The sequence below is a fragment of the Coregonus lavaretus genome, assembly GCF_964263955.1.
Source record: "Coregonus lavaretus genome assembly, contig: HAP1_SCAFFOLD_2210, whole genome shotgun sequence".
Taxonomy (NCBI): domain Eukaryota; kingdom Metazoa; phylum Chordata; class Actinopteri; order Salmoniformes; family Salmonidae; genus Coregonus; species Coregonus lavaretus.
The window spans coordinates 23,517-37,289 of record NW_028160994.1 but is presented as its reverse complement, the minus strand read 5'-3'; positions in this window follow the sequence as shown (position 1 = coordinate 37,289).

The window sequence follows — 13,773 nt, the reverse complement described above, 5'->3', positions numbered from 1 at the left end:
AAAATTAAAATCATCATGTTCACTCCCAACGCTGCGCTTTGGTCATACTTCATTGGCGATCGTGACAGCGAACTGGTTTAAACCTTCACAAATATTTTGAACAGGCTATATTGCAGCAATTACCAAAAAAAGGCTAGTGGCTACCACACCCAACAAATGACAGCAATAGCCTACTGTTATTTATTTTACAACAGTCCTACTTATATTCTATCTTAAACTAAAAAAGGATCACACAATTAAAAAGACAGATCAAACTAAATTTAGCCAATGAAAATGTCTACATTTAGCATATTAGAGAACTACTTTTGATTAATAAATAGGCTTACAATAATAACAATGATATACAATAATAATAAAACAAATTATTACAAATACTAAAATAAATAAATGTAAGTTCCAAAATTGCAATCTACCTGAATAGCGAGTTTCACAGTAGCCTGCATTTGGCCGCTCCAAAGTTCTTCTCATCTTAATCACCTACAATATAAAAACTTGTCCACAAGAAGGACATTCCTCTTGTAGGCTTTTCACTGTAGGCATAGTACAAACTGTTCCACAATGTAGCAAACATTCAAGCGAACTGAGCGTACCTCTGAAATCACTCTGCTAATCATCATTCCTCTCCCTTCCTCTGGTATATACAGTGGGGGTGATAGATTAATTATTAATGACTAATTATTACACCCTGAAACTGTGTATAATGTGTGAGTGTAGGACCAGTAAAGGCTATGGCATTGAGCCACTATTTAGCAATGTGAGTAAGAGTCAGGCCAGACAACAAAGACAACTGAGAAACTAAGATAAAGAGGCCTCCCAATTTAGGGAGGGGAGAAACTGTTATGAAAACATGGTGCAGAATATTGTGAGAACGGCAATAACTGAGTAAAGCAGGGAGTAGGATATGTGTGTGTGTGTGTGTATGTATGTGTGTATGCATGTGTGTATATGTGTGTGTGTGTGAACTGAAGGTCAGTAGAACAGTTTTAGAGTGGAAAACTACAGCCCGCCTACAGAGGGAAGGGATTTCTTTTTGTATGACGTATGAGTATAAAAGATGGACTCTGAAATTGTGATGGCAGAATTCTCAATGAATAAATATCTCTGACCATGCAGACCGGGACTCTGGCCGTTACTTAAATCCCAAAAGACTTACAACCTTTTGGGAGACGCACAGAGACACTAAAATAGTTTGTTAAATAATTCACTTAACAGCTTGGTCCTTCTGAGCCGGACTCCAATACCCTGTTTCTGTCATTCTAGGTAACTCTGAAAACCGTCGACGGGCGAATGATACATTCGTAAATAGAAAGTCCTGCCCTTTGACATTAAGGGTTAAAACAGGCCAGAGGACACCTGATTAATGACAGAGACGGTGACGGAATCCAAACCTACATTGAATCTCGGCTGCAAGGATAAGGTCAGTAGTCTTTATTCATTAACTTGGTGAAATTGATTGGAGGACTTGCTAAAATATTGAAAAGTAGCAAATTGATCAATGCGTAGCCATTTTAAGTGAAATGTGGGGTTGACTGTCAGGAATTATCAAGATTACATTGTGAGGATAGACTCCTCCGTAGAGTAGGAGATAATTCTGGGGGACTAGTCAACCTGGTGGTGGGTCCGTAATGATTCACGGTAATAGGCCATTACCAAAAGAAACTACCCGGTGTTGAAATAGAAGGAACTATTAAAAGTACACCTATGGGATGTAACCTGTAAGAGATTATTGAGCAGTCAACAAATAATCCGGGTTAAACAAATACAAAAAGTACACCAGAAGGAATTAAAATAGCATGTGTGAGAAATAGAATATTAGTAAAGTCAAAAGTCACAAACAACTGTAGATTTTGCTGTAAACTCTATCCGTTCTGGAGCCTTATAAACTCCATGTTACCGATATAACACCAATAATCATGTAAGGTTGTATACGTGTGAGACCTAATGTTTACTCAGAAGTCACATCTATGAATAATTCCAGGTGGTTGTATAGAGGAGGGAGAACCCATTCCTGTTGTATGAGACTGTCAGGAATTATCAAGATTACATTGTGGGGATCAATCCCTCTGTAAAAGTATGAGATAATTCTGGGGGACTAGTCAAGACTACATATACAGGGAGAGGTGGTTGTATAGAGGAGGGAGAACCCATTCCTGTTGTATGAGACTGTCAGGAATTATCAAGATTACATTGTGGGGATCAATCCCTCTGTAAAAGTATGAGATAATTCTGGGGGACTAGTCAAGATTACATATACAGGAAGGGGTGATTCAAGGTGTTGTTGTGTGAAGCTATTTTGAATTACTTGTTAAATTGACTTGTTATATAGAAGAGGTGGCTAAGGGATTTTTAACAGTACCAACCATGGGGGGGAAAATCCTCACAAGAGGTCCCAGAATTTACTGGGGACGAGAAATACTTGATGTAATTAAAATGGAATCCAGGGATAGAAGAAATGTCCATTATGTAACCAGGTGGAGGGAGAGGTATGGTTTTGAGGGACGTCTAGACGCAGATAAACTCGAATCCATGCTTAAACAGATACATAAGGTGTGTAAAGGAGAAATAAGCAGTGAGAGAGAGAGAGAGTAGGAGGGGGCCAGTACCCACTGATAGCCTTACCTAATCTATTGGCGGGGAATGAAAGGGGCCCCAGCAACCTTAGATGTATACAGTAATAATAATAATATGCCATTTAGCAGACAGGCCATGAACACAGAGGACGTGGCCAGAGCGGTAGAAGGAATGACCCACCCCGAAACAGGAATAGTAAGGTTTGGGCTGCCGTTAGAGGGCAGTGGGTTTCAGGGGATGCCCAGAGGACACTTTTGCCATGGGCCGATTACGGAGAGTATGTTGGGAAAATAACTGAATTGTGTAATAGCCTCAGAGAGACATGCAATCCATCATGAGCAGAATAACAGACAGGACAGAGCCAAGAAAGAAGAGGAAGATGCAGAGTAACTAATTGCCACTCTGGGAGAGATGGCGGGTAGAACTAGAAACTTAGGAGAGAGAGGAGATAAGGCAGGAAGAAAAGAGAAGTGAGTGAGAGGGAAAGAGAAGTGAAGGTTGAGGTCTCCGTGCCTCCCCCAGAGCAGAGGGCAGAAAGGTTATATCCAAACTTGGCAGACCAGGCATGGAGAGAAAATCCAGATGATGAATACGTAGGGAGGAGAAGGAGAGTGCAGGGGAATAATGTTGCCCCCCCAACCGGCCCCACCTCCCTATGAGGAAGAAGGGGCTGGAGGAGGAAGGGAAGATGAAGGTGAGGAAGAGCCAGAGGTAGAGGAGTACCAGACAAGGGCAGAGAAAGTCAGACAGGAGAGAAAAGAGAGAAAAGAGAGAAGAGAGAGAGAGAGAGAAGTCCATCCCCCAGCTTTGAGCGTGAGGAAGAGGAAGATAAGGCGTGACTAGTCCTTGAGGGAGAAATAGTAGACTCTAGTGGGGGGAAGACTAAGGAACCCTTTGATCCAAATTGTGAGGTGTTTGAATTGGCTACTATTGACTTAGCACTTCAACAGGAACAGAAACCTTATTTGACATTGACAGTAATGGGTATGAAAATTAAATTCCTTTGTGATACGGGAGCCTGCAGGACAGCAACCTGTGCAACAGACAAGCCAGATGGAGTCAGGATTGATGGGGAGAAAATCATAGTGCGATCTGCATCTGGTCATCAATTTATTGAAAGGTTATCAGCCCCAATAACCCTAAAACATGACCAATCAGGATGAGAGGCAACCATACCCATCCTGATATCTAAGCTGTGTCGGGTAAATTTACTAGGACGTGATGCAATGACTAAATTGAATGTGGCTGTCATTTCCGCTGAGAGGGGAATGAAAGTACACATAGTCAGAGACAATATGGTGGTCTGTGGGGAAGGGGAGCCATGTTATTGGGATAGGCAAGATTTGTTTAGGGTGGGAATAACTGATATTCCCCGAACCTTGATGGAACTTGCTGATGATGTAGTACCAGGCCCCACTAAAATGTCCCCCGATGACCTACACTGTACTCTCTGGTATAACAAACACCCAGGTCCAGATGCAATCTATGAGAAAGCATTATTTAAAACCACAGAAAGGACTATAGCCTTGAAATGGTTTCACTATGACAACACCCACGCAGTAGTGGAGGTGGAAATAGGGCCCCAAAGTCAGAGACTGTTCAGGGAAATATGGAGCCCACATGTGTCCCTAGCAAAGGAGCCAGCAGAGGACTGGAAAGACATGGGCCAGTGGGTATCCAAGGGTAAGAGGATCACTGATTGGGTCAATATTGTGAGTGGCGATCAACACAGCCCATCCACAGATAGTATGAGAATAGCAGATGCTGAGGAGAGGAATACCTGTTGACAGAACAACAGGAGTCAGACTTAAAAGAAGTTCCAGAGCATTTGTGGTCCCGGGGTCCAGCAGACGTAGGATTAATAAAAGGGGTAATTCCAGTACAGGTGATACCCAAATCTAATCATAGGCCATATCAGAAGCAATACCCTATGTAACCAGAAGCAATACAAGGTTTGCAGTTACCAAGAGCAGATTGGGAGGGACCTTGAGGGAGGGCCAATTCCCGGGGAGATAGTGAGGCCAGAAACAAAGGTGCAGTGTCCTGGAAATCACAGTCTGTTTTGTTTTTTTCAGTTCTGCTGGGAGTACATTGGATGATGGGGTTTTGTGTTGAATTAGAGACAGTGAGACTATTAGTCAATACCTAGGAGAGAAGAGAGGTTACGGTAGCAAAGACAGACAAGAAGGAAGGAGACAGGAGTGAGTGGAAGTGTTACAATTGTGACAAAACGGGACATTTTGCTAGAGAATGTGAGGAACCGTGTAGTTACTGTGCAAGGAAAGGGCACCAGTTAAGAAACTGTAGGCAGAAGGGGAAGATAGAAATCAGGAGTCCTCATGACCTGGCTGTTTGGTTGTTGTTTTTTAATTGGGGTTTTCAAATAAAAAAACAACACACCTAGTATGATGTTTATAAAGCCTTGTTGTTTCAATTTTGGGGGGTTTTCAGCAGGTCAAGGGTGATAGGTCTTAGAGGAGCACACAGTGAATTTTATGGAGTTTTTTAGGTTTTGGCTGAGTTTGGGGTATATATGATTTCTTATGAGAATGAATGTCATGAGGATTAATGAACACTTGGGATAAGTAACATTTATTAAATATTTAGAATAATGGTAATGTTTGGTATACTATGGGATGGAATTTCAATTGCCTCTGAACTCTGTTTTAACTTTCTGGTGTTAATTAATCATCCACACTGGTAAATTCTAAAGGCATGAGAGGAGGACTTTAAGATAGTTTATTTTACCAATAAATAAAAATAAGGGATGGCAATTGGATGATAAATTACCAATATTACCTAAGTGATTGTTAGGTAGGTGATAATATTGACACATGGGCAGTGACATGTGTCAAAAGGAGGGATGGATGGTAGAACAGATTAGACAACACTTTGTGGCATATGGGATTACTCATTATAAAAAAATTAGACAACACTTTGTGGCATATGGGATTACTCATTATAAAAAAAAATATATATATAAAATAAAAAATGTTCAAGATGTGTTATCTGTGCTCAAAATAATCACCAGGGCAGACAAAGGGCACCTCAGGGTGAGTATCCTCCGGCTAAGTACCCTTTCCAGCAATTGGAAATGGATTTTATAGAGTTATCACGGAGTGAAGGGAAGAAATTTAGAGTAACCCCAGATAAAGATGGGTTATCCCCCTTTGAGAAAGTGTTTGGAAGACCTTACAGAATGCCACAGTTGGCAGGACCAGACAGGCAGACATAGAACTAGAGAGCACCCTAGCAGAACACGTGAGAAGGTCGTTTATTAACCACACCTGTATGTCAGACGTTTTGTGCCCCCACAGGTGAATTAAAGGAGAAGGTGACCCACTCTATCTAACCAGGAGACTGAAGCAGGCCTGGCGGGAAGGGCCCTACCAAGTACTGCCTTTGCCAGCAGAATAGCTGAGAGATCCATCTGGGTGCATGTCACACACTGTAAAAAGGTAAAACCAGCTACACCTGACGAACAAACACAGAGTTAGGAGAAAGATCCGATCACCACTAGGGCTCGGGGGTTGGCTCCTTAACGAAGATTCCCTTACCCTGTCTGATCATCCCTGTGTGAGTTCGATAGAAGGTAAAGCAATGGGTTGGCCTCTGGCATCTGACATGTTCTCAGGGCGAGGGTGGGGATTCACAGGTCTCCCGACGGTAGGTAGCTGTCTGATTGTGGGGGCCATATTCCTAACACACACGGACCCTCCTGTTTCAGCCAGAAGTGGTAGTTAACCTAACACAAGTTGAAAAGGCATAGGAGACAGCTAGACGTAGGGAAAGGGGAAATACTAGGGACTTTAGGGAAGGACATCACCATATGTATGTCACCATGTACATCCTGGGACTATGTAGTTGCTTATACCAAGCGGGGGGGAATATGTCAATCTCCATACACAGTTTAGGGACAGGTGTAGTATTGTGAAAGTAGGGAATTATCAGAAATGGCAGTGCGACCCATATGAGGGTAGGTACTGTCTGAAAGTCTGAATTATGCTAAAACAGATTACAGACCTGACAAGTGAGATATCTTCTTCAACTGGGGCACCCTATAGAGTAAACCTCTCTGAGGGAGGTAGTGAGACAGTGCAAACTATAGACCTGAAGGAAGTAGTACAGATGGAGACGGAGTAAATAGATTTTAACCTGTGGTTGGAATGGATTCAGTATACGGTCTAAAAAGGACTGTTATGCCTGTAGGACAGCCAAACCAAGGTTAACAACTACTCCGTTCCCCTTGACAGGCTTTAACTCTCTGTCAGGTTCCATGCAAGCCACCTGGGAATGTGGTGAAAGAGTCTTGTAGTAACTTGCACTATCTGTATCCCCCGATAACAAAGTCATCCCGACCTGGGTTGCCTCAGTTTGAAGTCACAGGGGATTCTTATTATTGTTTTTCTAGGACTAGTAAGGATAGGATACAGGGTAGGGCATCTTAGCTCCTGCTCCCACACAGAGAATGTCACACCTAAAGAGACCATGACTAATCTCTCCTCTTTGTTGCAGCCAGAGGATTTTAGGAACCAAAACCAGGCCCGTGCTGACATCTGATGGTTGTGTGGTGATAACTGATTGTGAACTCACCTACATACGCAAACAATCAAACGTGTCAGAGACTGGTGAGTTGTCACGTAGAAAGTAGAACCTCCTCCCGGGATCCTTTGATGAAAGGATATATATTGATGGGATAGGAGTACCTCGAGGGGTTCCAGAAGAATTCAAAGCTAGGAATCAGATCGCAGCTGGGTTTGAATCAAGTCTTTTCTGGTGGTCAACAATTAATAAAAACGTAGATTGGATAAATTATATTTACTATAACCAGCAAAGATTTATAAACCACACTCGTGATGCAATAAAGGGATTAGCTGAGCAGACAGCGGCAACTAGCTTAATGACATGGCAGAATAGAATAGCTTTAGATATGCTTTTGGCTGAGCGGGACGGGGTTTGTGTTCTGTTTGGATCTATGTGCTGTACTTTCATCCCCAAACAATACAGCACCGGACGGGTCCGTGACCAAAGCGCTTCAGGGACTCACCACGCTGGCGAACGAACTGGCTGAGAACTCTGGTATTGATAGCTCCCTAAACGGTTAGTTTGATAACATATTTGGTAAATGGAAAACTATTTTTGTAACTATTCTGGGTGAAGTTATAGCTTCTATGGGTATACTTGTTCTTTGTGGATGTTGTCTTATTCCCTGTGTCTGAGGGTTGGTGAGCAAGGCGGTTTCCCAACAGATGGTGAGATACGGCCCAATCCCGGACTCCGACTGAAGGATATGACCTACCAGGCTTGGTGGAGGACGACGACGATCCAGATAATTTGAGACTGGATGTTTTCCTAGAACTATAAATCTCTAGTTTAAAAGTTATTGTAATGATCTTTTGTGTATTAAAGTCTCGTTTTAAGTATGATGTACTAGTTACCATTGCTAAAAAGTAACGTTATGCTTTTAATCATGGGGTAACCCTGATGAACCTGTAATGTTTTAATATGCAAACCAACTTATATACTTCAATGAGTGTGATTCATTTCTATAACAACATATATTTTGTATGTGTGTAATATTTAGTCAAAGGGTGGAATTGATAGATTAATTATTAATGACTAATTATTACACCCTGAAACTGTGTATAATGTGTGAGTGTAGGACCAGTAAAGGCTATGGCATTGAGCCACTATTTAGCAATGTGAGTAAGAGTCAGGCCAGACAACAAAGACAACTGAGAAACTAAGATAAAGAGGCCTCCCAATTTAGGGAGGGGAGAAACTGTTATGAAAACATGGTGCAGAATATTGTGAGAACGGCAATAACTGAGTAAAGCAGGGAGTAGGATATGTGTGTGTGTGTGTGTATGTATGTGTGTATGCATGTGTGTATATGTGTGTGTGTGTGAACTGAAGGTCAGTAGAACAGTTTTAGAGTGGAAAACTACAGCCCGCCTACAGAGGGAAGGGATTTCTTTTTGTATGACGTATGAGTATAAAAGATGGACTCTGAAATTGTGATGGCAGAATTCTCAATGAATAAATATCTCTGACCATGCAGACCGGGACTCTGGCCGTTACTTAAATCCCAAAAGACTTACAACCTTTTGGGAGACGCACAGAGACACTAAAATAGTTTGTTAAAAAATTCACTTAACAGGGGGAAAAAAGTATTTAGTCAGCCACCAATTGTGCAAGTTCTCCCACTTAAAAAGATGAGAGAGTCCTGTAATTTTCATCATAGGTACACGTCAACTATGACAGCCAAAATGAGGAAAAGAAATCCAGAAAATCACATTGTAGGATTTTTTATGAATTTATTTGCAAATTATGGTGGAAAATAAGTATTTGGTCAATAACAAAAGTTTCTCAATACTTTGTTATATACCCTTTGTTGGCAATGACACAGGTCAAACGTTTTCTGTAAGTCTTCACAAGGTTTTCACACACTGTTGCTGGTATTTTGGCCCATTCCTCCATGCAGATCTCCTCTAGAGCAGTGATGTTTTGGGGCTGTCGCTGGGCAACACAGACTTTCAACTCCCTCCAAAGATTTTCTATGGGGTTGAGATCTGGAGACTGGCTAGGCCACTCCAGGACCTTGAAATGCTTCTTACGAAGCCACTCCTTCGTTGCCCGGGCGGTGTGTTTGGGATCATTGTCATGCTGAAAGACCCAACCACGTTTCATCTTCAATGCCCTTGCTGATGGAAGGAGGTTTTCACTCAAAATCTCACGATACATGGCCCCATTCATTCTTTCCTTTACACGGATCAGTCGTCCTGGTCCCTTGGCAGAAAAACAGCCCCAAAGCATGATGTTTCCACCCCCATGCTTTACAGTAGGTATGGTGTTCTTTGGATGCAACTCAGCATTCTTTGTCCTCCAAACACGACAAGTTGAGTTTTTACCAAAAAGTTATATTTTGGTTTCATCTGACCATATGACATTCTCCCAATCCTCTTCTGGATCATCCAAATGCACTCTAGCAAACTTCAGACGGGCCTGGACATGTACTGGCTTAAGCAGGGGGACACGTCTGGCACTGCAGGATTTGAGTCCCTGGCGGCGTAGTGTGTTACTGATGGTAGGCTTTGTTACTTTGGTCCCAGCTCTCTGCAGGTCATTCACTAGGTCCCCCCGTGTGGTTCTGGGATTTTTGCTCACCGTTCTTGTGATCATTTTGACCCCACGGGGTGAGATCTTGCATGGAGCCCCAGATCGAGGGAGATTATCAATGGTCTTGTATGTCTTCCATTTCCTAATAATTGCTCCCACAGTTGATTTCTTCAAACCAAGCTGCTTACCTATTGCAGATTCAGTCTTCCCAGCCTGATGCAGGTCTACAATTTGGTCTTGGCCATAGTGGAATTTGGAGTGTGACTGTTTGAGGTTGTGGACAGGTGTCTTTTATACTGATAACAAGTTCAAACAGGTGCCATTAATACAGGTAACGAGTGGAGGACAGAGGAGCCTCTTAAAGAAGAAGTTACAGGTCTGTGAGAGCCAGAAATCTTGCTTGTTTGTTATTGACCAAATACTTATTTTCCACCATAATTTGCAAATAAATTCATTAAAAATCCTACAATGTGATTTTCTGGAGAAAAAAATTCTCAATTTGTCTGTCATAGTTGACGTGCACCTATGATGAAAATTACAGGCCTCTCTCATCTTTTTAAGTGGGAGAACTTGCACAATTGGTGGCTGACTAAATACTTTTTTTCCCCACTGTATAGTTTACATGTTGTCAACAATCGAATCCAACCTCGTCTGTTTTGTCCCATAGTTGCGCACATAGCCGTGGAAATTAGGGGAGCTGCACCCCCTGAAAAATCAAAAGAAGTATATACAGTGGGGAGAACAAGTATTTGATACACTGCCAATTTTGCAGGTTTTCCTACTTACAAAGCATGTAGAGGTCTGTAATTTTTATCATAGGTACACTTCAACTGTGAGAGACGGAATCAAAAAAAAAAATCCAGAAAATCACATTGTATGATTTTTAAGTAATTAATTTGCATTTTATTGCATGACATAAGTATTTGATCACCTACCAACCAGTAAGAATTCCGGCTCTCACAGACCTGATAGTTTTTCTTTAAGAAGCCCTCCTGTTCTCCACTCATTACCTGTATTAACTGCACCTGTTTGAACTCGTTACCTGTATAAAAGACACCTGTCCACACACTCAATCAAACAGATTCCAACCTCTCCACAATGGCCAAGATCAGAGCGCTGTGTAAGGACATCAGGGTTAAAATTGTAGACATGCACAAGGCTGGGATGGGCTACAGGACAATAGGCAAGCAGCTTGGTGAGAAGGCAACAACTGTTGGCGCAATTATTAGAAAATTGAAGAAGTTCAAGATGACGGTCAATCACCCTCGGTCTGGGGCTCCATGCAATATCTCACCTCGTGGGGCATCAATGATCATGAGGAAGGTGAGGGATCAGCCCAGAACTACACGGCAGGACCTGGTCAATGACCTGAAGAGAGCTGGGACCACAGTCTCAAAGAAAACCATTAGTAACACACTATGCCGTCATGGATTAAAATCCTGCAGCGCATGCAAGGTCCCGCTGCTCAAGCCAGCACATGTCCAGGCCCGTCTGAAGTTTGCCATTGACCATTTGGATGATCCAGAGGAGGAATGGGAGAAGGTCATGTGGTCTGATGAGACAAAAATAGAGCTTTTTGGTCTAAACTCCACTCGCCGTGAAGCATGGAGGTGGAAAAATCATTCTTTGGGGATGCTTTTCTGCAAAGGGGACAGGACGACTGCACCGTATTGAGGGGAGGATGGAAGGGGCCATGTATCGCAAGATCTTGGCCAACAACCTCCTTCCCTCAGTAAGAGCATTGAAGATGGGTCGTGGCTGGGTCTTCCAGCATGACAACGACCCGAAACACACAGCCAGGGCAACTAAGGAGTGGCTCCGTAAGAAGCATCTCAAGGTCCTGGAGTGGCCTAGCCAGTCTCCAGACCTGAACCCAATAGAACATCTTTGGAGGGAGCTGAAAGTCCGTATTGCCCAGCGACAGCCCCGAAACCTGAAGGATCTGAAGAAGGTCTGTATGGAGGAGTGGGCCAAAATCCCTGCTGCAGTGTGTGCAAACCTGGTCAAGACCTAGAGGAAACGTATGATCTCTGTAATTGCAAACAAAGGTTTCTGTACCAAATATTAAGTTCTGCTTTTCTGATGTATCAAATACTTATGTCATGCAATAAAATGCAAATTAATTACTTAAAAATCATACAATGTGATTTTCTAGATTCCATCTCTCACAGTTGAAGTGTACCTATGATACAAATTACAGACCTCTACATGCTTTGTAAGTAGGAAAACCTGCAAAATCGGCAGTGTATCAAATACTTGTTCTCCCCACTGTATATACAGTTGAAGTCGGAACGTTACATACACTTAGGTTGGAGTCATTAAAACTTGTTTTTCAACCACTCCACACATTTCTTGTTAACAAACTATAGTTTTGGCAAGTCGGTTAGGACATCTACTTTGTCCATGACACAAGTACTTTTTCCAACAATTGTTTACAGATAGATTATTTCACTTATAATTCACTGTATCACAATTCCAGTGGGTCAGAAGTTTACATACACTAAGTTGACTGTGCGTTTAAACAGCTTGGAAAATTCCAGAAAATGATGTCATGGCTTTAGAAGCTTCTGATAGGCTAATTGACATCATTTGAGTAAATTGGAGGTGTACCTGTGGATGTATTTCAAAGCCTACCTTCAAACTCAGTGCCTCTTTGCTTGACATCATGGGAAAATCAAAAGAAATCAGCCAAGACCTCAGAAAATAAATTGTAGACCTCCACAAGTCTGGTTCATCCTTGGGAGCAATTTCCAAATGCCTGAAGGTACCACGTTCATCTGTACAAACAATATTACGCAAGTATAAACACCATGGGACCACGCAGCCGTCATACCGCTCAGAAATGAGACGCGTTCTGTTTCCTAGAGATGAACGTACTTTGGTGCGAAAAGTGCAAATCAATCCTAGAACAACAGCAAAGGACCTTGGGAAGATGCTGGAGGAAACAGGTTGAAAAGTATCTATATCCACAGTAAAACGAGTCCTATATCGACATAACCTGAAAGGCCGCTCTGCAAGGAAGAAGCTACTGCTCCAAAACCGCCATAAAAAAGCCAGACTACGGTTTGCAACTGCACATGGGGACAAAGATCATACTTTTTGGAGAAATGTCTTCTGGTCTGATGAAACAAAAATATAACTGTTTGGCCATAATGACCATCATTATGTTTGGAGGAAAAAGGGGGTGCTTGCAAGCCGAAGAACACCATCCCAACCGTGAAGCACGGGGGTGGCAGCATCATGCTGTGGGGGTGCTTTGCTGTAGGAGGGACTGGTGCACTTCACAAAATAGATGGCATCATGAGGAAGGAAAATTATGTGGATATATTGAAGCAACATCTCAAGACATCAGTCAGGACGTTAAAGCTTGGTCGCAAATTGGTCTTCCAAATGGACAATGACCCCAAGCATACGTCCAAAGTTGTGGCAAAATGGCTTAAGGACAACAAAGTCAAGGTATTGGAGTGGCCATCACAAAGCCCTGACCTCAATCCTATAGAAAATGTGTGGACAGAACTGAAAAAGCGTTTGTGAGCAAGGAGGCCTACAAACCTGACTCAGTTACACCAGCTCTGTCAGGAGGAATGGGCCAAAATTCACCCAACTTATTGTGGGAAACTTGTGGAAGGCTACCGAAACGTTTGACCCAAGTTAAACAATTTAAAGGCAATGCTACCAAATACTAGTTGAGTGTATGTAAACCTCTGACCCACTGGGAATGTGATGAAAGCAATAAAAGCTTAAATAAATAATTCTCTCTACTATTATTCTGACATTTCACATTCTTAAAATAAAGTGGTGATCCTAACTGACCTAAGACAGGGAATTTTTACTAGGATTAAATGTCAGGAATTGTGAAAAACTGAGTTTAAATGTATTTGGCTAAGGTGTATGTAAACTTTCGACTTCAACTGTATATATATACAGTAAATATACACTACTGTTCAAAAGTTTGGGGTCACTTAGAAATGTCCTTGTTTTCTAAAGAAAAGCATTTTTTTTGTCCATTAAAATAACATCAAATTGATCAGAAATACAGTGTAGACATTGTTAATGTTGTAAATGGCTATTGTAGCTGGGAAC